A 24802-nucleotide genomic window follows, 5' to 3' on the forward strand; every position below is an offset into this window, starting at 1 on the left:
AAGATGTTGGGGGTAGGAGTTTATGAATTAATTTATTTATTTTGGCTGTGTTGGGTCTTCATTTTTGTGCGAGGGCTTTCTCCAGTTGCAGCAAGCGGGGGCCACTCTTCATGGAGGTACGCGGGCCTCTCACTGCTGTGGCCTCTCCCGTTGCGGAGCACAGGCTCCAGACGCGCAGGCTCAGCGGCCATGGCTCACGGGCCCAGCCGCTCCGCAGCATGTGGGATCTTCCTGGATCGGGGCATGAACCCGTGTCCCCTGCATCGGCAGGCTGACTCTCAACCACTGCGCCACCAGGGAAGCCCGGCCTGCCCTTCTTGAGTTCATCTTTGACTAAGCTTGGCGCTGGTCATCACTCTCTTCTGGGACTGCCACATCCCCACCCTCCTCCTCCCCTGCCAGCCTCTCCTATCTGGCTTCACTCTTGAGAATGTGTGCAGCACATTCTCTGTTTGGACACTTAGCTTTGCTTTCCTCCCACATTTCTTTCCTGCTTTAATTAACACAAGAGCCCAAATGGCTCCCTTAGAGAGACTTGTCCTCTTCCCTCCTGGCACATCAGATACTTTCCGAGTAGCCTGTTTACAGTGTGCCAGCTTCACACTATAAAATCGGGCAGAAATAAGGGAACTCGAAATCAGGATTTTCTATAGGCCAAGATAGGCCACGCCGTGAACAACATGTTTTCCAGCTTCTTCATACTGGGCACCAGTGGTGATGGTCCAGCTACAACTTGGCTATCATTCATTGGTGCCTACTGGGTGTCCATGCCGTGCTAAGCATTTTACAGCACTTCATTTACTTCTTAGAACAACAGTCAAAGGTAGGTATTGCTTGACTCAAGTTATAGATGAGAAAATGGTCTCAGAGAAGTCAAGCATCTTCCACATTCTACCGAGGAGCATAAAAGGTGCTGTGGAGAAAGGTTAGGTTTCATTTCTGCCATCCTAAGATGCAGCCCCATCTAATAAAAGTGACAAAGGGCTTACCAGTCCCAAGCAAGAGGCTAATTATGTGATTCTCAATTTCTGGGCAACTGTCACCATGACCTGATTTAGTCACAAAGTTCTCCAACGAGAAGAATTAAGATGGCTTCATCTGTTCCTACAACTTCCTACCTCCCTGTTTGTGTGAACATGGTAGGCACTCAATAAACAGTTCTCATTTATTGACTATTTCTATTGGCAGGAAAGATTAGAAGGAGTTTCTTATCTCTGGCCTCTAGCCTGATCTCAGGTCCTACGTCCTGGATCCCGGTACTCACGGGCACACAAACTCTCCTGCCATCCCCAGCAACACTCTTCATTCTTCAAGGATAGGCATTTCGCTTCTCCAAATGAGTTTCCTCTTCCCGTTCAGATTTACAAGCCGACAAATAACACTCAAGGGAAAGAAATTATGTCAATGTTTTTCCATTCTCACGAGCAAATCAGATGGGAGGCTGATGGTTAAGTTAGCAAACACGGTTGGTGCCTTGAGAAGGAAATCAGGAAATGTTGAGGATGAGCAAAACATATTAAAGCCAGTGGAGATCCTGGGGCCAAGCACAAACAAAGCCACTGACAGAGTCAGTCCCCTTGGAGCATGTACTGAATGACTCGAGGAGGATGAGCCCAAGGCTTTGGGTTGCACACCCCCAACCTGGAAGAGGCCAGTGGGTCCTCGAGAAATGTATACGAAAGAAATGTATCCGAAAAGGGAAAAGACGGTGCACACCTAAACCTGGGAACAGCCTCCTCCCATGGGCTAGGGATCAGGGTCCATTCTAGAAGGGAGCACAGCAGGGAACAGCAAGGATTCAAAGGGGAAGGCACTTCAGGGGGACTAACAATGACATTCTTAAGGCAACTACAGAGGGTCACTGATCCAACCTGTCGGGGTTATCCCTGAGGCCTCCTGGCGTCCTGACACACTGCCTACCACCCATCCCCCACCCCTGAACGCAGAGGCAGGAGACTCCAGTGTGGGTTGTTGAGGACAGGGAAAGCTTTCCAGAAGAAATAGGTTCAAGCCTCAGAGATTTCAAATAAGATATGTAGTCCTGATTCTGGGCCTTACAGGATAGTCAGGCTAGTGAGATGGAGAGATAAAGGTCATGCCAGACCGGTCTGGGGATCAGGCCTTCTGGTGTCTTGGATCCTCTTTTCGGTGGCCCTTAAATTTCAGAGGTAACTATAAAGGTCTCTTTTTTGTTTGTTTGTTTTTGCGGTACGCAGGCCTCTCACTGTTGTGGCCTCTCCCATTGCGGGGCACAGGCTCCGGACGCGCAGGCTCAGCGGCCATGGCTCACGGGCCCAGCCTCTTCGCAGCATGTGGGATCTTCCCGGACTGAGGCACGAACCCGTGCCCCCTGCATTGGCAGGCGGACTCTCAACCACTGCGCCACCAGGGAAGCCCTAAAGGTCTCTTTAAATAGTCCCTTCCAGTGTCCTTGGCTCTCTCTGAGCCTGGTCTCTGCTGCGCTCAAAGGAATCTTTCAATCTTAGGAATGATTTGCCACATTTACACTAACAGCAAGTATCCCAGCCATGGGTGCCACTGTTTTTTTTTTTCCCCCTCTATCATCAGGTTTACCCTAAAATAAACTAACACATCTCTACTTTTACCCTAAAAAATATCCCCAGAGCAGGCCCTCTTTTCAAAGCTACTCCCCCTGGGCCCTATAACAGCTAAAGCTAAATGACCCCAAGGTCCGTGGTAGACCTAGAATAATAAATTTCTCAGCAGATGATTTGCTTTGACCAGAAACTGACACGTGAAGGGTCTAGCTTAATTCTACTGCCTTGTGGTATTTGATGGGGACTCTTGGGGATTCTGATGGGAACCCTGATCATTAACCTTAGCTTTGAAAAGAATATTCCCAGCATGGAAACCCTCCTTGAACATGTTTTTTGCTGGACAGTCCCTTCCTCCAAGGCAGCAGGCTCTCTACTCTTTCAGGTATTCCAGATCCTTAATGAAGGCAGACCAACATCTTCCTCATATGGAGTCAAACTTGATCTCCTAGTAACTATTTCATACCCTTTTCCATTACAAAGAATAAATCTCCTTACACCCCTTGGGGCAGCCCTTCAGATATCTGAAGATGGTTTTTATGACTTCCGGATGCATTTTCTTCCTTGCAGCCGAAACACCCCTAAGTTCTTCAAAAGTTCCACATATGAGCCCTGACCATCCAGTCACCCTGCTTTAGTGTGTCCCTGCCTTTTTAAACTATTTTCTGCAGACCTGAACAACATTTTCCAATTATGGAATTACCCACTGACCTTCTGTGAGATTTCTCTAAGCTTCGGTTTCCTCATCTGCTGAGTCTGACAATGAGGCCGTCCGCTTGCTTTAATAAAGCCCCTGCTAGGTCTAACGTTCTACAAATCCCAGGTCTGAAGACCAGAGAGGACTGGAAATATCCTCTCTGCTTCCCAACCCCTTCCTCCTGGATGGCACCCTATTCTCTTTATGCAACCAAAGGCTTCAGAAACGTTTCTTAAAATCGGTCACCAACTCCATTCTACAACAGTAAACAGCAGTCTTTGGGTTAAATGGAAAGGAAATGGAGAGGGTGGGAACAGAAAGGTGGGTTTCAATGAAGTCTTCAATCAGCAGCTCTTGGAAGTCTAATGAAACAACCAGAAATTCTTCAGTGCCTCCGGAGCCGTGCTCAGGGAGCTCTGTCTGGTTTCCAACAATGGAGACCAGCCTAGGTTCTCTTGTGGACAGACACCGGTGGACACTATCCCAAGGTTCATTACGCCCAGGAACGTATTCCCACAGCACTTGCCACCTGCAGAAAACATCAAGCAGTGCTGGAGTGAGGGGCTTCCTCTAAGAGGGGTCACTGGGCATTTCTTGAAGATGAGACAAGTCTCAAGGAACAAGCTGCCACTCGAATAAGTTGCTTTTCTGGATACAGTTGGGATGACAGCTGCAATGCCAAGCTGCCACACAGGGAAAGCCTGTTTTGTTCTTCTGGTGGGCCAGATCCTTTGAAGTGAGCAAGATGATCCCTTGAGTTTACTAAGCAAAGCTGGCCTGAGGCATAACTGTCAAGTAAGGGAAGCTTCTTGACTGTCCTCCCGCCTCCATCCCCACCCCAAGTTCACAGGACTCCCCTCTCCCCACTACTATCCGGCACCCTCTGGAATCTCCCTTGGCTAATGATGGCTTTCCTTTCCTTCTCCTCTTGGAATTCATCTTTCCTGAGCCCCCTGCTCTATTCCAGTCATTTATCTCATGCTTAAGTACTAATGGGTGGAAATGTCCCAGGATTCACTTAACCAATTTTAGCTGGGTATGGTATTTATGAAGATATAATGGGGACACTGGTGGAAAAGTAAGGGCCACAGTAACCAATGAGAGTAAGAATCTGCACCAGGAAGCATTTCTGACCCCCTTCTATCCCTACTGATTCAAACGTAAACAGGTAGTCCTCCCCGCGGTCAGTCTGGCTCAACACAAAGTCTTCTGCAAGACACATTACTCACTCAAACCCAGTGAGAACTTTAGAGAATGACTGCCTATATTTCTAATATAGAGTTCTTGAGGGCTGTAAAAACATAGGTTTGCAAGGACCACCATTCCTCTGGGAAGCAGACTGACATTTCATTCAGAAACTTCCATTATGGCTGCTAACAGAACACATCTGCCTAAGCATCTGGTGCTACTAGACCAGTAGCCTTTGGTTAGAGCTAGACAGCCTATGACAAACAGCACAAGTCCATTAAGCAGTATTGGAAAGTGAAGGGAGCAGAATGCCAACTGGGGGGCTAGATAAAAACAGGAATCCAATGCCAGGTTTTTTTGTTTTTTTCTTTTAAATAGATTTATTTATTTATTTATTTTTGGCTGCACTGGGTCTTTGCTGCTGTGCGTGGGCTTTCTCTAGCTGTGGTGAGCGGAGCTGCTCTCCATGGTCGTGTGCAGGCTTCTTATTGTGGGTGGCTTTTCTTGTTGCAGAGCATGGGCTCTAGGCGTGCAGGCTAAAGTAGTTGTGGCCGGTGGGCTCAGTAGTTGTGGTTCAAGGGCTCAGTAGTTGTGGCTCGCGGGCTCCAGAACGCACGCTCAGCAGTTGTGGCGCACGGGCTTCGTTGCTCCACGGCATGTGGGACCTTCCTGGACCAGGGCTCGCTCGAACCCGTGTCCCCTGCATTGGCAGGAGATTTCTTAACCATTGTGCCACCACGGAAGCCCCAATGCCAGTTTTATCACCATCTGCCAAACTTCAGCCAACTTACTTCATTTGGTTTCCTCATCTGGAAAATGTTTATATCATCTCCATCAAATGGTTTTTATGTGAACGTGAAGTTAAATCAGATGGCAGGCATTTGACAAACGCTGGTTTCCTTTCCTTATCCCCTCATCCTCACTGATATACGCCTTATTACTTGTGAAACTGGGTACTCTCTCAATTGTCTTTACATTTGCAAAAGGGGCAAAGGGTTACGCATCCTCCCAATACAAAATATGAGAGAACAGGAAGAATGTTTAACCTACTTAGAAAAATGAGCCACTTTCAAATAGTTGAACTTCTGTTTACTACAGAAAGATATCTGACAAAACTTTGTTAGCTTTGTTAGCTGAAAAAACTTTGGATTCATGGATTTACCATTACCGAAACTGACACAATTATGTTTCCTTTTAAGTAATCTATAATTAAGAGTGTTTTTTTTTAATCAACTCAGACTGGTTTACTCGCAATTAGTGGAAAACAGTTGGCTTTTTTTGTAGCCTTCCAAAACAAGAGATTGGATATAAAATCTAAAACCTCTGCTAACTTGACCTGGGCAAGCCACTTTCTGGGATTTGAAATGCTGGCATGTGATATATACTTTCAGGATGATAACAGCTGCTAGGAAATGTACTTGGCAGGTAGAGAAATTCTTCTCTAATTAAGAAGGCTGCCGCTGAGATGGGCACACTGCATGACTGTGAAGTCTCCCGCTAGAAGGAGCCTCATTCGTAACCTTCAGGAGGCTGTGCTTTTCCCCGTGACCTCTCAGAGGTTCAACAGAAACATAAGCCTTTGGGTGTCCAGGCCCTGGGCTCCGGAAGATCCTATTGAAAATCGCCCTCAATATATAAACTAGACTTTCAGAGGTCTGAAATGGTGCCACTAAATGGATGGCGATGGAAGAAACACATATTTTGTGAATAATTGGGAAGGAGGTACCTCAGCATCGCTTTGATACAATTGCACACTACCTATAACCCCTCTTGGGTTACAGTCAGCCCAGCAATTTATTATGTTAAGAGAATGCGTGCCTGTGATTTCATCTGTAGCCTCTGCACTTACACTGGTTGTGTGCACCCCCAAGCAGTGTCAGGTCCTAAGCAGTCCTCCACAACTTCTGGAGTTGAAGCTGTCCTTCTGTTGTTATCAGTTTTCATTACCGCCCTCTGATCTCATCCCTTCTTGGTACACACCATTTCATCACCTTTATTTTCTGTCATAATTGCATGTGAAAGATTTCCCTTTTGATAGACGCTGGATGCCAAGCTGGTACAGAAGAGAGTGTTGAAAAGTGTCATGTGACCTGCTGGCTTGAGAAGGAAGCCCATACACCTGTGGAAGACAAATGATTTTTCAGAAAGATGACAGATCTATCATCTGTCCACAGGATATGAGCTGTTCTGTCTGCTTAATAGCAAGACGCTATGAATGGCAAAATAGGAAGTGCTGAAAGAAACTGGTAGCACACAGCACACCGTCTAGCAGGCCTCCCCCTGCCAGGATTGTTCTCAGCGGGTGGAAATCTGCACAGTGCTCGTCACCGCGGCAAGCAGAGTGGCTAGCCGCGGCCCTGTTTCTGCTCCCTGTCACACTGTCATTCAGGTGCCATCACCTGCCGACGGGGCCACCTGGTTCTCAATTATAGCCCAGGTCACCATTCACACCGCATCCATCATCATTCAGGATGATACAACACCAACCAGGCATGTCTTTAACCAAAATATCCCTGTCTCCAAGAGAGATTGTTGTCAGGGCCTGCCCTGCTCCTGGCCCCCCACAGCTCATTCCCCAGGTGCAGCTATTCACCTCTCCCTGTCCTGTCAAGGCCAGGAGGGTCTGTCTTCAACTGGAGGCTGAGCAACCTCAAGGGCTCCATGACTGTTACCTGTGGTCCCCACCTCGTTTGTGAATCTCCCTTGCCAGGTTCATTTCTTACTAGGATTTCAAAGCCTTAGCTGACTGGTCAACGACAACAGTGTCAATAGCAATGGCCAAAGAAACAAAAATAACTTTAATAATAATAGCTAATGCTTACAGAACACTTATTGTCTGCAGGGCACTGTTCCAAGAACTATATAGGTATTAATTCAAAGGAACCTCCCAAGAACTCTTTGAGATAGTACTGTGAGTCTATTTCAAAGACTAGGAACGTCAGGCTACTGTGAATACTAAGTTCTTATCAGATAGATGGCTTGCTAATGTTTTCTCCCATTCCATAGGTTGCTTTTTCATTTTGTAGTCTCTTTTTAGTTTGATGTAGTCTCACTTGCTTATTTTTGCTTTGCTTGCTTGGGCTTTTGGTGTCATATCTAAAAAATCATTGCCAAGACTGGTGTCATATCTAAAAAAATCATTGCCAAGAGTGATATCAAGGAGCATGTTCCCTGTCTTCTTCTAGGATTTTTATTGTTTGGGGTTGTATGCTCAAGTCTCTAATCCATCTTCAGTTAATTTTTTTTTATTGGAGTACAGTTGCTTTACAATATTGTGTTAGTTTATACTGTACAGCAAAGTGAATCAGCGATATGTGTATATATATATATATATCCCCTCTTTTTTGGATTCCCTTGTCATTTAGGTTACCACAGAGCATTGAGTAGAGTTCCCTGTGCTGTACAGTAGGTTCTCATTAGTTATCTGTTTTATACATAGTATCAATAGTGTATATATGCCAATCCCAATCTCCCAACTCATCCCCCTGCCTTTCCCCCTTGGTATCCATATGATTGTTCTCTACGTCTGTGTCTCTGTTTCTGCTTTGTAAATAAGATCGTCTATACCAATTCTTTTCAGATTCCACATATGTGCATTAACATGCAATATTTGTTTTTCTCTTTCTGACTTACTTCACTCTGTATGACAGTCTCTAGGTCTATCCATGTCTCTACAGATGACCCAATTTCATTCCTTTTTATGGCTGAGTAATAGTCCATTGTCTGTATGTACCACATCTTCTTTATCCATTCCTTATCTTCAGTTAATTTTTGTTAATGGTGTAAGGTAAGGGTCCAATTTCATTTTTTCTGCATGTGATTATCTCATTTTTCCAATACCATTTCTTGAAGAGACTATCCTTCCCCATTTGTATTTTTGGCTCCTTTGTCAAATATTAGCTGATTGTACATGTGAATGTTTATTTCTGGTTTCTCAATTCTGTTCCATTGGTCTATGTATCTATTTTTATGCAAGTACCATCTGGTTTTGATAACAACAGCTTTGCACTATAGCTTGAAATCAGGAAGTGTGATGCCTCCAGCTTTGTCCTTTCTCAGAATTGCTTTGGTTATTCGGAGTCTTCTGCGGTTCCATACTAATTTTGGGATTGCCTTTCCTATTTTTGTGGAAAATGCCATTGGAATATTGATAGACACAGCATGGACATTTAAACAGTGTTAATTCTTCTAACCCATGAATGTGGGATATCTTTACATTAGTCTGTGTCTTTCTCTCATCACAGCCTTTTAAGTTTGTGGTATACAGATATTTTACCTCCTTGATTCAATTTATTCCTAAGTATTTTATTATTTTTGATGCTACTGTAAATAGGATTATTTTATTTCTTTTACAGATATTTCATTGTTAGTGTATAGAAACAATTGATGTCTGTAGGTTGATTTTGTATACTGCAACTTTACTGATTTCATTGATTAGTTCTAACAGTTTTTGGTAGTCTTTAGAATTTTCTACATATAAGAGCACATCATCGGCAAACAAAGACAATTTTACCTCTTCACTTCTGACTTGGATATCTTTGTATTACCTGACCTGACTGCTCTGCCTAAGACTTCCAGTACTATACTGAATAAGAGAAGTGTGAGTAGGCACCCTCATCTTGTTCCTGATCTCAGAGGAAAAGCTTTGAACCTTTTACCACTGAGTACGATGTCAGCTGTAGGTTTGTCATATATGACCTTTATTATGTTGAGGTGTTCCTTCTATACCCAATTTGTTGAGTATTTTTTTTATCACGAAAGGATGTTATGTTTTGTCAAATGCTTTTTCTGCATCCATTGAGATCATCATGTGATTTTTATCTTCCATTCTCTTAATGTGGTGTATCAAAACAATAAACTCCAAATGATCCAATCTAAAGTGCGGCAGAGGAACTGAAAAGACATTTTTCCGAAGAAGACACACAAATGGCCAAAAAGTACATGAAACAAAGTTTAACATCACTAGTCATCAGGGAAATGCAAATCAAAACAATGACACATCACCTCATGCCTGTTAAAACAGCTATCATTAAAAACACAAAAGATAACAAGTGTTGGTGAGGATATAAAAAAAAGTGAACCCTGTGCACTGTTGGTGGGAATGTAAATTGGTTCATCTACTATGGAAAACTGTATGGAGGATCCTCAAAGAAGTAAAGAGACAACTACCATATTATCCAGAAATCCCACTCTTGGGTTATATCCAAAGAAAATGAAAACAGGATGTTGAAGAGATATCTTCATTCCCATGTTTACTGCAGCATTAGTCACAATAGCCGAGATAGGGAAACAACCTAAGTATCTATCAACAGGTGAATGGATAGAGATAATGTGAGATATATATGTATATATACAAATACATACACATATACATACGTATATTATTACACACACACAATGGTATATTATTCAACCACGAGAAAGAAGGAAACCATGCCATTTGCAACAACATGGGTGGAACTTGAGAGCATTATGCTAAGTGAAATAAGCCAAACAGAGAAAGACCAATACAATATGATACCACTTATATGTTGACTCTAAAGAAGCTGAACTCCTAGAAACAGAAGGTAGAATGGTGGTTACCAGAAGGTGTTCAGTAGGGGAAAGGGGAAGATGTTGGTCAAAGAGTACAAACCTCCAATTCAAAGACAGATAAGTTCTGGGGAATCTAATGTACAGCACTGTGATTATATTTAACATAAATGTATTATATACTTGAAAGTTAATAAGAGAGATCTTAAATGTTTTCACCACAAAAAGGAATAATAATTATGTGACGTGTTGGAGGTGCTACCTAACACTGAGGTGGTCATCATTTTGCAAATCTATCAAATCAACATGTTGTACACATTAAGCTTATACAGTAAGTCAATTATATCTTAGTAAAGTGAAAAAAATACTCCATTAAACAAAGAAGAAAGAAAGCCAGGCTACAAATTTAGGGACAAAAGGTCTTAAAACCAGCTTCTCTCTTTAGGTACAGATGTAGCTGCACAAATCAACACAAACTATTTGCCACCTCATAGGAGGCAAATGTACTTCTATCCATGAGACAAAACTAAATATTAATCTGGTCTTGAATTTAGTACACACACTAATAATAGCTAGTATTTATGTTATGTTTACTAAGCCCCAGGTACTTTTCTAAGCACGTCATGAGTTGTAACTCACTGAATACCAAAAGCACCTGTGAGATTGATTTATAGTATTATCTTCACTTTACAGACAGGAGACTGAGGCATGCCCAGAGAAGTAAAGGAACTTGCTCAAGACAGAGCTAGTAGTAGCGGAAGCAGGAACGAAACTCTAACAGTCTGGCTCATAACCAATGAACCAATGTCTGCCATGAACAAATTCATATCTCCTAGAGACCAGTCTCAGAGCCCCAATGTAAGAATCTTCAGGAACTTGTTATAACCCCCTGGCCTACACTTGAAGATAGATGTATGGCCATACACTAAGGATGGGCCGGTTTACCAAGGCATTCCCCCACTGTGTGATAGGCTGGATGAATTAGTTTCAGTTTTCTTCAAATTCAAAGTTTCTCTGAGTCTAAAACACATTGGCCAGCCTGGTCCTTACCTTCCTGGACCCCATGGTGAGGGGACTGCTCTTACTCTTCTAGCCCCAATCCCCTGCTGAGCTCTGCATAGCAATAAAATGACCTGCAATTTGTAAGAGACCAGAATCAATCGAACAAATGGTTCAAAGTCTATAGCCCAACTCCCTGATTATTTTCCCTTACAGCTTCCTCTCTGAATATCCCCAGGCACAGGTTATAGCAAACTTCATTGGAAAACTTGTCATTGTCCAGAGGCGAGGCTGTAACATGGCTTTCAACTGGAAGCATTATTTTTCCGTTATGAGATGACTAAAAATTTATGAGGTTCTGTTGTTGTTGTTAGTTGTTCCAGTGACTGTGGAGCACTATCTACAGTCAGTGGACAGGAATGGGAGGCTAACCCTCTTACGATGCATGGGCCAGCCTCACTCACTGGAGAACTGTCCCACCAGAAATGACAAGAGTTTCTTCTCTTATTACAAACCATTTGTTGAGTGTCTACCAGTTCTATTAGTCAAACTGGGCTACAATCTTTTTTCACTAACTTCTAAAACCTTGAGCACTTGAACTTGACCAAACCTTGGGCTTGCTTACTTTCAAGACCCATGAGCCAAGAGGACTTTCTGGCTAAGACCAGATCTCCACAGACCATACACAGAGCTTAAACTATCCTTGCTTCTGAGTCTCCTCAGATGATTGCTGAGGAAAACTCCAATGAAGGCATCCTTCTTCCTCAGAAATGCTAATCTAGAGCCTCAGGTGTTTAATCATCAGTCCTAATACCAGTTTCCTCTCTGCTCTAATGGAAGGACTGTTCCAACAGTAGGATAAAGAAGAGAACCTCCAACGGGAGAAGCAGCAGGAAGAGCCATTCCCATCGGTGAGGGGAAGAACACTTCAGAGGCTCCAAAGACTGTGGCTGAAAGAGGATTAAAGAAATTCCTCTCACAGAATGAATGGATTCAGACATAAATGTCAATACTTCCTTGAGCCGAATTATTCTGGGAACTGAAAACAGTGAGGAATGGCTAGTTGTAGCAACGAGATCTAGTTTTATGCCAAAGAATTATATCAGCAACAGATTTTATCCAATTGCAGTACCTGTACCAAATTTTCCTGACAATAATTTTAGGATTACTATGGTGAAGGCTGGAGGGAGCTACTCTAAGGAATGGGAGATGGATTATCAATAGTTCTTAACTTCCCATATAATGCAGCTTCTGTGACACATGTTATATTTTTCCCTTCTTGTATTTCTTTCTTTCCTCCCTACCCTGTCATTCACAATTCATAAAACATCTCTATCATGAATGCCTTTATAATTTCAGTTTTTTTCTACATTATGTCTTGGCTCCAAGAAGAAACAGTGGATTCGTGGAATGCACAGAATTCCAAAACCAATGTTATAAAATAAGATCTAAATTTAAGAATGTGAAGCAGAAGAATGTGGGGATGAAGGATATGGAAATAGATCTGGTCACTTTACACTGAATTTTTTTTTTTTTTTGCGGTACGCGGGCCTCTCACTGTTGTGGCCTCTCCCGTTGCGGAGCACCGGTGCCGGACGCGCAGGCTCAGCGGCCATGGCTCACGGGCCCCATCGTTCCGCGGCATGTGGGACCTTCCCGGACCGGGGCACGAACCCGTGTCCCCTGCATCGACAGGCGGACTCCCAACCACTGCGCCACCAGGGAAGCCCCGAATTTTTTTTATTGAATGAAAAATTCTTTAAATTCTATAGTGCTTTACACTTTTCCAAAGTTTCTGATGAAGCTGATTAGCAATAATCATGCCTCGGATAAACCTCACGGGCTATGATACTGCCACTGTGCAAAGCTACAGTAAACTTTTTTAGTGAAACATCATTACAGTGAGAGATACATAGCTGAATATTTTTCTGTGCCTTAATAGTTGTCTTTTATCCTTTCCTAAAGGAATTTCTGATGTTGTTTTTCCATTTTCAGTCCAAATAAATGTGTTAAAAACTCAGTAAAAAAACCCAAACTGCCAAATATAATCGTCAAGTTCACCAAGTTCCAGAACAATGATTACATTTGAACAAAGTTGTTCAAAACACTAAAGAAGGAAGGAAGGCAAGGAAGCTGAAGACAGCCAATGCCTAGCTCAGGAAACCGAAGTCACAAGGATTTCAGCACATAATTCTACCCGTAGGCACATTTTCTGTACAGGCACCAAAGCATTGGTCTCCTAATCGACACGGGAAACCCAGCATGACCCAGATGGGTTCCCAGTAATGTGGTACATGAACTCCCTAACCAGATTTTCCTGGAGCACAAACTATTTTGAGGTGGTTCAGGAAATGGATGTGGTTTGGTGAGAAACTATATAATTCAAAATCCTGTGGCTAAAAAGTCAGCAAAATTTTGTGGAAGAAGAGAGAGACATTTGAGCACGTTTCAGCTCGGTATTTAATTTATAATTCATAAAGCAGGTGGATTATTCTTGAGGTCAGAAAACTTTTCCTTAAGTTTTTTCTATCTACCCTAAATAGATACCCTTTCAAATTAGGTCCTCTATTTTCCTGCAACCTATGATGCTAATTTTAAAAATATAAAATAACAAAACAAAAAAGTATTGTGTTACCTACAAGGAAGTTCACAGAGCCTCGTTCCCTGAATATTCTAGCCAGGGATCAGCAAAACTTTTCTGTAAAGGGCCAGAGAGTAAATACCTGAGGCTTTGTGGGCCACACATAGTCTTCACCACATGTTCTTCTTTTCCATTTTTTTAAACAATCTTTAAAAAATATAAAAACCATAGATGTATAAAAACAGGCCACTAGTCATATCTGGCCCATGGGCTTTAGTTTGCTGACCCCTATTCTAGATAAACAGGTGGACAGACTGTCTTTGTGGACACTACTCATTGGAGAGTAAAATAAATACCCACCCTACGCTCCCTGCCAACTCTATAAGTTGATGAAATTGACAAAAATAAATCTGTAAAATTTTCAAACAGATTTTAAATCATCAAATCATTAGCAGACATTTCAATATCTGACAAAACATAAATCTTAGTAAAGACAAAGAGTCTCTGTATTCAGTCTCCTACACTGCAAACTCACCTTGTGACCTAGAGCAAATTCCTTACCTCTGATTTCTCATTACAAAAAAATTAGATATTTGCAATAAGTGATCTCTAGAGAAACACCCAGCCTTGGTTCTCTGAGATTCTATGAATGGCCCTAGAAAGCTCTAGAGGGATTTTTAAGGAAATGCCCCAAAGTGATCTTTACTGCATTAAGAAAAACTCAGCGGGATGACTGTCACCCTATTTGATAGTCTCCAGAAAAGCGAATGGTCCTCATTTTGCCTTGACTAAAACTCCCATCACAGAAGATGCCATTCCCATGGCTTTAGCTAAATGTATAGTCATTTACATTACAAAACAGAGACAATGGGTTCATGAGAGTAATCCTCAGAAATAAAACATATGGGCTTTTCAGTGGTTATCGTAAGGAGGAATCAAGACACTTTGGCCCGGGAATCAAAATCATGAGAATCTCATATGATTCCAGAACTTCTTTAACACTACTATATTTCTTACTTTTGTGATCCCCAAAGCTATTAACAGTAAAGTCAACTAAAACACATCTTTCTGGGCTTCCCTGGTGGTGAAGTGGTTGAGAATCTGCCTGCTAATGCAGGGGACACGGGTTTGAGCCCTGGTCTGGGAGGATCCCACATGTCGCAGAGCAACTAGGCCCGTGAGCCACAACTACTAAGCCTGCACGTCTGGAGCCTGTGCTCCGCAACAAGAGAGGCCACCATAGTGAGAGGCCCACGCACCGCGATGAAGAGTGGCCCCCGCTTGCCACTAGAGAAAGCCCTCGCACAGAAACAAAGACACAACACAGCAAAAATAAATAAATAAATAAACTCCTACCCCCAACATCTTAAAAAAAAAAAACACACACCTTTCTGATCTTTAATTTTATACCATTATGATTTCTCAAACTAGCGATAGATTGGGTTAAGCCAAGAATGCGTTTTATGGAAAGATGTCTTCTAGATACTAATTGTGCAGTATGCTTCATGAGCAGTATCATTTTCTTCAACTTGAAAGAAATGTTTACTTTCTGTTTCTCTCCAATCAGTAAGACACAGTCAATGGTAAAAGCACACACTTTCATTGATTTATCAGACATACATTTAGAATTAAACCCAACTGGCTGGGACTCACATTAAGTAGGGTTAATAAGATATTTCCCATCCTGCCTATTCAGAAACCCTTGGTCCTGCTCAGATTTCTCTACTCACTCAAGCTCCCTAAAGATAAATGAGCCTTATCCACAGAAAGGAAATAGGCCATTTATCTGACATCGCATTTACTGACATTAAAAATGATAATATCCATCAACAAGCAGCTAAACCCCAAGTGAGAACAAAGCTACAACTGTCTTTCTTTGATATAGTTACAAGGAGATGCTGACTGAGCTGCCATTTATGTTCCAATAATGTCACTACTGTTACAAGAAACTCACTGTTTGTTATTAACATAATTTCCCATGTGTTTATTTGGGACCGGGGAACTGTCTTTTGGTCTTTTCTGAACTTTCTCATAAAACTAAAACCTGGAATTACAATGACAGAACTATGAACATATTTGCTTTGGGGGAAAGTTTTTCATTTTAAAAATACATTATCCTTCCCCTTCATTTTCTTATGTTTAACAAAAGTACCGTTACCTATAATCCTCATAACAACCCAGCAAGCCAGATATTATTATCTGCATTTTCTACATAAGTAAGTAACTTGAGGCTCAAAGAGGTTTGTTAAATAAACTGCCCAAATTCATAGGGCTAGTGAATGGTGGGTCCAGATTGGAACCCATGGGTTTGTCTGATGCTGCTGGTGATCCTGCCCCTTCTCTTTCTACCTCATTTCCCTCTCCCTCCCTCCTTCCCTCCCTCCATTCTTTCCCTCCCTTTTTTCTTCCCTCCCTGCCCCCATCCATCCATCCACTTACCTACCTACCTACCTACATATCTATCTACCTTCCTAAACGAACAACTTGTCCTTATAAAAGGCCGTTTCTTGAAAGCATCATCCCACAACAATTTAGTTCTATCCCAAAGTACACACCACAACACTGAGTACCTTAACAAAGCTTAAGGACACATAAGCAACACACAAAGGACTGACATTCTGGGTTACTAGCTTCAACTTAAGAAAACCCACATGTGATTGACTGACAGGAATGACCTGTCAGCTGGGGTTATTTAGAAGTAAAGTCAAAGAAACAGTGAGCCAAGACTGTACACGTTGTTATCGAAGAATATTTTTACGCCCTAAAAAAAGTAAGCTCTCTGAATCTTGAACTAAAACTCAGCTGCTATTTAAAAACAGAGAGTGCTGGAATCTGATTTTCCTCCCGTGGCCTTCACTGAGAGGCACTGGCAACAGCAAGGGCTCTTGAGTTAAATATTCTAAGGCACCAACTCTGGTCCTATCTTCATTCTCCTTCATTTCCTCTGTCCCGTTAAAAGGTGTAAAGCAATTATACTCCAATAAAGATGTTAAAAAATAAATAAAAATAGAAAAAATATAAAATAAACTTTATATGTGTCATTCTATCTTCAGAATCCTGTGAAGAGATTATCATTACCACCAATTTACTGATGATGAAACTATAGTTTCACTTGGTCAAAGTTGTTTAAATTGCAAATGATGTAACTGTAACTGAAAGAAAAATGTTTATGGTTCTAAAGACAGTGATCTTTTTACTGTACTACTAAACGTTATACATATGATCTCCAGAACTTTGTACATGAAATGGCAATATATATGAGCAAGAATATTTACTGTACCCTTTTTGTGATAAAATATGTAGACTAAAAACTAAATGTCTATCAATAAAGTATATCTAATTAAAGTACAGATGTTCATGAGATTCTATAATGTTATCAAAATGTAAGGTGGGTCTATATGGACCTAAACAGATATTTAGTGAAAAAGGGAATTACAGTTGACTGTGTAAAATAAGAAAATATCTGTTAAATATATCTGTCTGTTATAATGATGGACACATGTCATTATACGTTTGTCTAAACTCATAGCATGTACAACAGTGAACTCTAATGTAAACCGTAGACTTTGGGGTACCGGGGAACTCTCTATAACTTCTGTTCAACTTTTCTGTGAACCTGACACTGCTCTAAAATATAAAGTCTTTAAAAAAAAAAAAAGATAAGGCAAGAAGGACAGGTGGACACTTACAGACCCTGGCTTCATCAGCACCCACTGCCCATCATCATTTGTTGCATGTATTTTAGTTTGACGATCTTGGACTGTGTCTTTCTAATACCAGAACAGCCTGGTAGGAAAAGAAAATATGTAATATGACAATTTATTGGCCAAGATTACTCCAAGCAACTGATTTCACAAGTTGTTTGTTTGTGTCTCAAAGCTGTCCAACCTGATGACACCATAGGCATTTCTGATGTGTAGAAAGAAGCCTGGTGTCAGCATATGACCGGCATTCTCATTTCTGACCGCCAAACGAATGCTGGCTCCCCAGCTACATTCTGATCAGGATGAATTACAGATATAATTCAAAATCAAGAAAACTGCTCAAGTACAACACGTGAGGCTTCTGCCAAAGTTGAAAATCATTAGTTGGACATGAACATGGCTGAGCACACAGGTCTGTTTTGAACTCTTTTATTTCTGTATTATTGCTCATTCACTTAAAGAGAAATACATGAGACAGAGAGACAAGATCTCCTTCCCTTTTCATGTTTCTCCAATTTATCTTCCTTGGCATAATAAATTTCTCAAGCCAAAGAGTGGAGTGTTGTCTTGTTTCCCTCTGTTTTTTCCATTATCTCAGTTATCTCTCATTTATTTTTTTAGCCTTTTCTCTTATCGCAACAGTTTCTCAGGACATCATAAAGTTGGAATGAGGAACCTCCCACCCCTCCGTGGTTGCCTACAGATATTTCAGGCCCCACACACTCGGTCACGTGGCTTTGTTACTGTGGCATGTCTGGAAAGACGAAGAAGTCCCAGATATTCCTCAACTAGAACTGATGGCTCAACTTTGAATTACTTTTGATATATAAACATCACTCTTTGTGTGAAACTTTCTCTAGCAACAAAATCATTTTCCATAAAACCTGCTTAGGTACCCTTGCTTATTCTGAATAATCAAGGGAGTCCAACCATTTATGCTCTCAGTGGGAGGCATTATGAAGAAAAGTACTGGTTCTAGAACCTAGTTTTGTTTTTAAGGCCGATATTTAAAACTTTTTATTTGGGGCATTTCCAAAAAAATTTGTATTCATAAGTATAGGGACTATAGTATAATGAATCTGCAAGTATCCATAAGTGAACACACAGCTAATCTTATTTCTACTATACCCACCTCCATCCATTTGCTTTTCTCTGAAGCAGATTTCTTTTTAACAAATCCCAGATATCATACAATTTCTTCCATACATATAGCTAGGTATCTCTAAGAGATACGGACTTCTAAATTTTAGACATATAACCACAACATCATTATGACACCTATAAAAGTTACAATTTCTGATATCAAATATTTAGTCAGTGTTCAAATTTCCCTGATAATCTCAGAAAATTTTTAACATTTGTTTTATTCAAAGTAGGGCCCAAACACTGTCCACACAGCCAGCACAATTCTTGATGTCAGTTTCTTCATGTGAAAATAAGAATGTTAGATGGTTATTTTAGTTTTAGCATAAAGGGTTTAAAATATATTTTTCCAAATTAAAATATAAAGTACAGAAATTAATTTTTAAAGTTTTCACCATGTATGCTTATCCAGAAACAAGATTATTGTTTTGATAATAAATGGCATGATACTTATATATTTTCTATTTACCATGTGACTTTAAGATGTCTTCCCATTGATCCATTTTAACTTCTGTCTAGAATTCCACCTCATGAGTAGACTGCATTTTATCTAATCCCCTATTAAGGGACATCTATTTTGTTTCCAATTTTCCACAGAACAGTGTTATAATGGACATCCTTATAAATGTCACCTTATGCATATATGCAAGATTCTTTAGGACATACAGCTGTGTGTGGGAATTGCTGGATTACTGAGAGTAATGACATTTTTAATGTACATCCAATGGCAGTAGATGAGATTTCAACACAATCTTCAAGGTTTCTTGCAGCTTTGATACTCAATGAGTATCATTGAATCTATTTTTTAAAACGGCTGCATCCTTAGTAATATTAATGGTGGTGACGTGTTACTGATTTTGCCATTTCTAATGATGTCTTCTATTACTTCTTAGTAGCACTGTCTCTTTAAAAAATAATATCAGCTTTCATTTTGCAAGACCCTGAGCTAAGGACTCAAGCTAAAAAACACAGGACCATGTACCTCCTGGCCTTAAATTTGGAGAAGTATATAGAACAGACACCTAAAAATATACATAATGATTGAAGGTGGTTTACAGAAAGTCATGACTAGAGTCAAGACCTACCATTAGTCTGTAGGAAGGGAGAGGACACTGGGGCCTGGTTTAGAAGGCTTTCTTTATACAAGAAATAAAGAAGTTTAGCAGGAAGAAGTGGGAAAGGTCTTCAGCTCACTCTGATTCAGGAAGGGAACAATCTGTTTTGTCCATATAAGAGAAATGAAATGCATAACTATGAGTTCTCAACACCCATGAGCTTGCTGCAAGCTACTGGGGCCCAAAGAGATGCCCTCCAGGGCTTCTGAGCCCTTAGAGAAGGCTGGTTGCTGTGCTTTCTGGGAAGAACAACTCCGGACAAGAAGTTAAAAGGCCCCATTGACCTAAGCATGATAACACTGACACTTTCAATCAGCCAGAGGCTGTCAGGTTTAGCCACTTACGTTGTATAAATCCACTTTTCCTGACTGTGTTTGAGTTACTTTCCTCCAGCACAGATGGAGAAAGTGATTTTTCCCCCCCTCTCTTAGAGGAAGTCTTCCCAGATGAATCACATCCAACACCAATCACTCTTTTAAGAACACAGTTCTATATTAGACTTGGCTTACGATTATCCTTCCATTGCTATAATTGGACAGTTTAGCTACATTATAAGGTATCTGAGCAGAGACATTTCCTATTTCAATGCATTCCAGGACTCCATAATTGACAGCTTTGTTCCTGTTCATACCTAGAGGCTGAAAAATACTTGCTAAACGAAACAGTCAGAATAGACTAGGAAATCCCAAAATCTGAGCACCACAGCATAAAAAAAACAGTATCATCTGTGGGTCTGAGTGACTGTCCAGGGCAGCTGTCTAGTAATCCAGCTACTTTGATGCTGTGACTACACCACTGCGAAACACAAGGTGTCCTCAAAGATGACCTCAGCTGAGAAGAAGAGTAACTGAAAAGTTGCATAGGATCTTTTCACACCTCAGCTAAGAAAAAAAAAAAAAAACAACAGATATTGGTGAATACAGGTAGTGTCTACTATACTAATATATTCCTTCTGTAATGTAGCTTTCAGGTAAGCGGGAACTCTGCCCTTAGGCAGAATAAGCAACTGATGATCCCTCCTCTTAGGTGATAGAAGCACCTCTTCTGATAGCCCTTAGGGAGAAGAGATGAGAGATTTAAGACATGTCCATCCCATCCTATATTTCAGGTTACCTATGGAAAACTAAGAGCACCCCACAGTGATACATCCCTTAAATATGAGTTCATGACTCTCTGGAGAACTCAGTCCATGTTCTTTTCCTTAAAGATCACCAAAGACTTGGACCTGGTGATCTTGATCAAGGGTAATTTATTTCCATATTGTCTTCTTTTGACTTAGCTTTTCTCATTTATTTAACAAAATATTATTCAGAACAACTTCTCTAGTAAGAGAAATGCCAGGTTTTAGATGATAGGTGAAGTCAAGTGAGTAAGTTCTAGCAAATGGACTTACAGCAGAAGAATTTTATATATCTCCTAGGTAATACCCTTAAAGGGGATGAACATGCTACTCTCTCCTTCTTTTCCCATCTTTTCTGACTGGAATACAGCTGTAGGGAGGTACTCTTCTTCACCACAAAGACTGTAAGTACAGTACATGAATAAACCTGAAGGAATTGGGCCCCTGACATGGTAGAACCACTGTATCAGTTCTGCCTTGCTTATGTCTGGACCACAGTGTAAGACAGAAATGAAGTTCTATTTGGCTGATACTGAAAATATATCCTAATTAACCCAGTGTTTCAGAAGCTTTCAGGCACCAGGTTCTTTAAGATAAAAAAGAAGCCTTGGGCTTCCCTGGTGGCCCAGTGGTTGAGAGTCCGCTTGCCGATGCAGGGGACACGGGTTCGTGCCCTGGTCCGGGAAGATCCCACATGCTGCAGAGCGGCTGGGCCTGTGAGCCATGGCCACTGAGCCTGCACGTCCAGAGCCTGTGCTCCGCAACGGGAGAGGCCACAGCAGTGAGAGGCCCGCGTACCGCAAAAAAAAAAGAATGCCTACTCTCTAGTCTTTTAAACATATAGTGCTGGGACAACTGGATATCCACATGCAAAAGAATGAATTTGACCCCCAATGCACACCATATACAAAAATTAACTCAAAATGGATCAAAGACTTAAATATAAGAGCTAAAACTACAAAACTTTTAGAAGGACACATAGGCATAAGTCTTTATGACCTTGGATTAGGCAATGGTTTCTTGGATATGACACCAAAAGCACAAAGAAGGTAAGAAAAAGTTGATAAATTGGATTGCAACAAAATCAAAAACTTTTACAAAAAGGATACTATCAAGAAAGTGCAAATACAACCTCTAGAATGGAGGAAAATTTTTGCAAATCATATATTTCATAAAGGTTTAATATCCAGAATATATGAAGAACTCATAACTCAACAGCAAAAATATAAATAATTCAATTTAAAAATGTGCAAAGGATTTGAATAGTTATCTAAATACTACATACAATGACCAATAAGCAAATGAAAAGATAATATCATTAGTCATTAGAGAAATAAAAATAAAAACCAAAATGAGTTTAAGAAATGAAAAATAACAAGTATTGGCAAGGATGTGGAGAAACTGAAACTCTCATACATTGCTAGCGGGAATATAAAATGGTGCTGCCTCTGTGGAAAATAATTTTGCAGTTCCTCAAAAAAGTGGACGTAGAGTTAACATATAACACAGAAATTCCACTCTTAAGTGTATACCCAAGAGAATGGAAAACATTCATACAAAAACTTACACAAAAATATTCATAGCAGCATTATTTTTAATAGCCAAAAAGTGGAAATAACCAAAATGTCCATCAACTGAATTATGGCTAAACAAATATGGTATATCCATACAATGGAATATTATTTAGCCATAAAAAGTAATAAAGTTCTGATTCATGATAAAACATGGATAAACCTTGAAAACATTATGCTAAGTGAAAGAAGTGTGACACAAAAGGATAAATACTGTATGATTCCATCTTTGTTAAATGCCTAGAAAAGGCAAATTGATAGAGACAGAAAGCAGATTATAAGTTGTCAGGATCTGAAGGAAGGGGGAAATTGGGGAGTGAATGCAAATGGTTATGGGGTTGCTTTTTGGGATAACGTAAATTTTCTAGAATTGAATAGTGGTGATAGTTATACAATCTTGTAATTATACTAAAAGCCAAAGAATCTGACACTGTAAAATAGTGACCTTTATGTTATAAGAATTTTTTTGTGAATTATATCTCAGAAAAACTAAAAACAAAATGCCTCTCTCTTACCACTACTACATTGCACTGGAGGCCCTATACAGTGTGATAATACAAGAAAAAGAAAACTATAAGGAATTGAAAGGAAGAAACAAACCTCTAATTTTTTGATAACTGTCTACTCAGAAAACAAATAAAAGTTCAGTTAGGATATTGTATATTAAGATCAACACAAAAGTCAACTGATTTTTTATACATCAGCAAGAAACAAAAAAAAATGCAGTTCAAAGTATACAGTTTACAACATCAACAAAATGTAAGTACTTAAAGAAAAACTAATTATAGGAATGTTTATAGCAACATTATACATAATAGCCAAAAAATGGAAACAACCCAAGTGTCAACTGATGAATGAACAAAATACAAGTTCCATACAATGGAATATTATTTAGTCATGAAAAATCATGAAGTACTGATATATGACACAGTATGGATAAACCCTGAAAACATGTGATATGAAAGAAGCTAGTCACAAAAGACCAAATATTTATATGAAATGTCCAGGATAGGCAAATCCATAGAGACAGAAAGGAGATTAGTACGCATCAGCTGCTGGCAGGAAGGAGGAATGAGAAGAGACTGCTAATGGGTACAAGGTTTCCTACTGGGGTGATAAAAATGTTCTAAAATCAGATAGTGATGATGGTTATACAAGTCTGTGAATATAAATGTCATCAAGTTGTACATTTTTTTAAAAATCTACATAAATACAGATACATTCTGAATTTATAGATGGGACGATTCAATTCTTCCCAGTTTGATCTATACATTATGTGTAGTTCCAATGAAAACTCCAATAGGATTTTTAGTGAAATATAAGTTGGTTCTGAATTTTACATGAAAGAACAAAGGGCCAGAAAAAGGCAAGTTACTCCTAGAGAAGAAGAAAGTAGAGGAATTCACCCTAACATATATAAAGACATTATAAAGCTACTGTAATGAAGGAACCCTCCTATACTTTCAGTGGGCATGTAAATGGGTGCAGCCACTATGGAGAACAGTATGGAGGCTCCTTAAAAAACTAAAAATAGAGCTACCATATAATCCTGCAATCCCATTCCTGGGCATGTATCCAGGGAAAACTCTAATTCAAAAAGACACATGCACCCCAATGTTCATAGCAGCACTATTTACAACAGCCAAGACATGAAAGCAACCTAAATATCCATCATCAGATGAATGGATAAAGAAGATGTGGTAAATATATACAATGGAATAGAAAAAGAATGAAATAATGCCATTTGCAGCAACATGGATGGACCTAGAGACGATCATATTAAGTGAAGTAAGTCAGACTAATACCATATACAGTTATATGTAGAATCTAAAAAAATTATACAAATTAACTTATTTATAGAACAGAAATTGACCTACAGACATAGAAAACAAACTTATGATTACCCAAGGGGACAGTGGGAGAGTGCAGGAGAGATAAATTAGGAGTTTGGGATTAACATATACATGCTACTATATATATAACAGGTAAACAACAAGGACCTACTGTACAGCACAGGGACCTATACTCAATATCTCGTAATAACCTATAATGGAAAAGAATCTGAAAAAGAAAAAAATATATATATATATGGATAACTGAATCACTTTGCTGTACACTCAAAACTAACACAACATTGCAAATGAACTCTACTTCAATTAAAAAAAAAAAGACTATGACTTGGTTCAGCAATAGAAACCAGACCAATGACAGAATAAAGAAGTCAAAAACAGATCCACTTATGTATGGAAACTACAGATACCACAAAGAAGGCACCACATCTCAGTGACAAAGAACCATCTAATATATGTCTTAGAAATAAACAACTGTCCACATGGAAAAATAATGTGTAGGTAAAGAACAGGTTGGGGGAGAGTACAGAGTGGACATTCTAGAAACAAAGCCAAAGGATCTGAGTCTATCCAAAAGTCAAGTTAAGACTTGCGGATCCTCTGTAACAGTGACAGAGGGTGGAACACAGAGGACCAGCTCTAGGATAGTGGGAAATGCTAATGTCATGAAGACAGGGTTGATCAGACAGAGGGTGAATGTTGGATCCTTGTGCCTGTGATTACAGAAGGCTGATTACTTTCCTGGAA

At 40.2% G+C, this 24802-nt stretch overlaps 1 protein-coding gene and 1 pseudogene across 2 annotated transcripts in view; both read right to left on the reverse strand.

Annotated features, from left to right (window-relative positions):
• The window catches only part of LRMDA (leucine rich melanocyte differentiation associated), a 1082484-nt gene that overhangs the window by 359783 nt on the left and 697899 nt on the right, over positions 1 to 24802 (reverse strand). The gene's annotated exons all lie outside the window — the stretch shown is intronic.
• Positions 12708 to 12840, reverse strand: LOC112397053 (uncharacterized; annotated as a pseudogene).

The sequence above is a fragment of the Neophocaena asiaeorientalis genome, unplaced genomic scaffold, assembly GCF_003031525.2.
Source record: "Neophocaena asiaeorientalis asiaeorientalis breed wild unplaced genomic scaffold, Neophocaena_asiaeorientalis_V1.1 scaffold484, whole genome shotgun sequence".
NCBI lineage: Eukaryota > Metazoa > Chordata > Mammalia > Artiodactyla > Phocoenidae > Neophocaena > Neophocaena asiaeorientalis.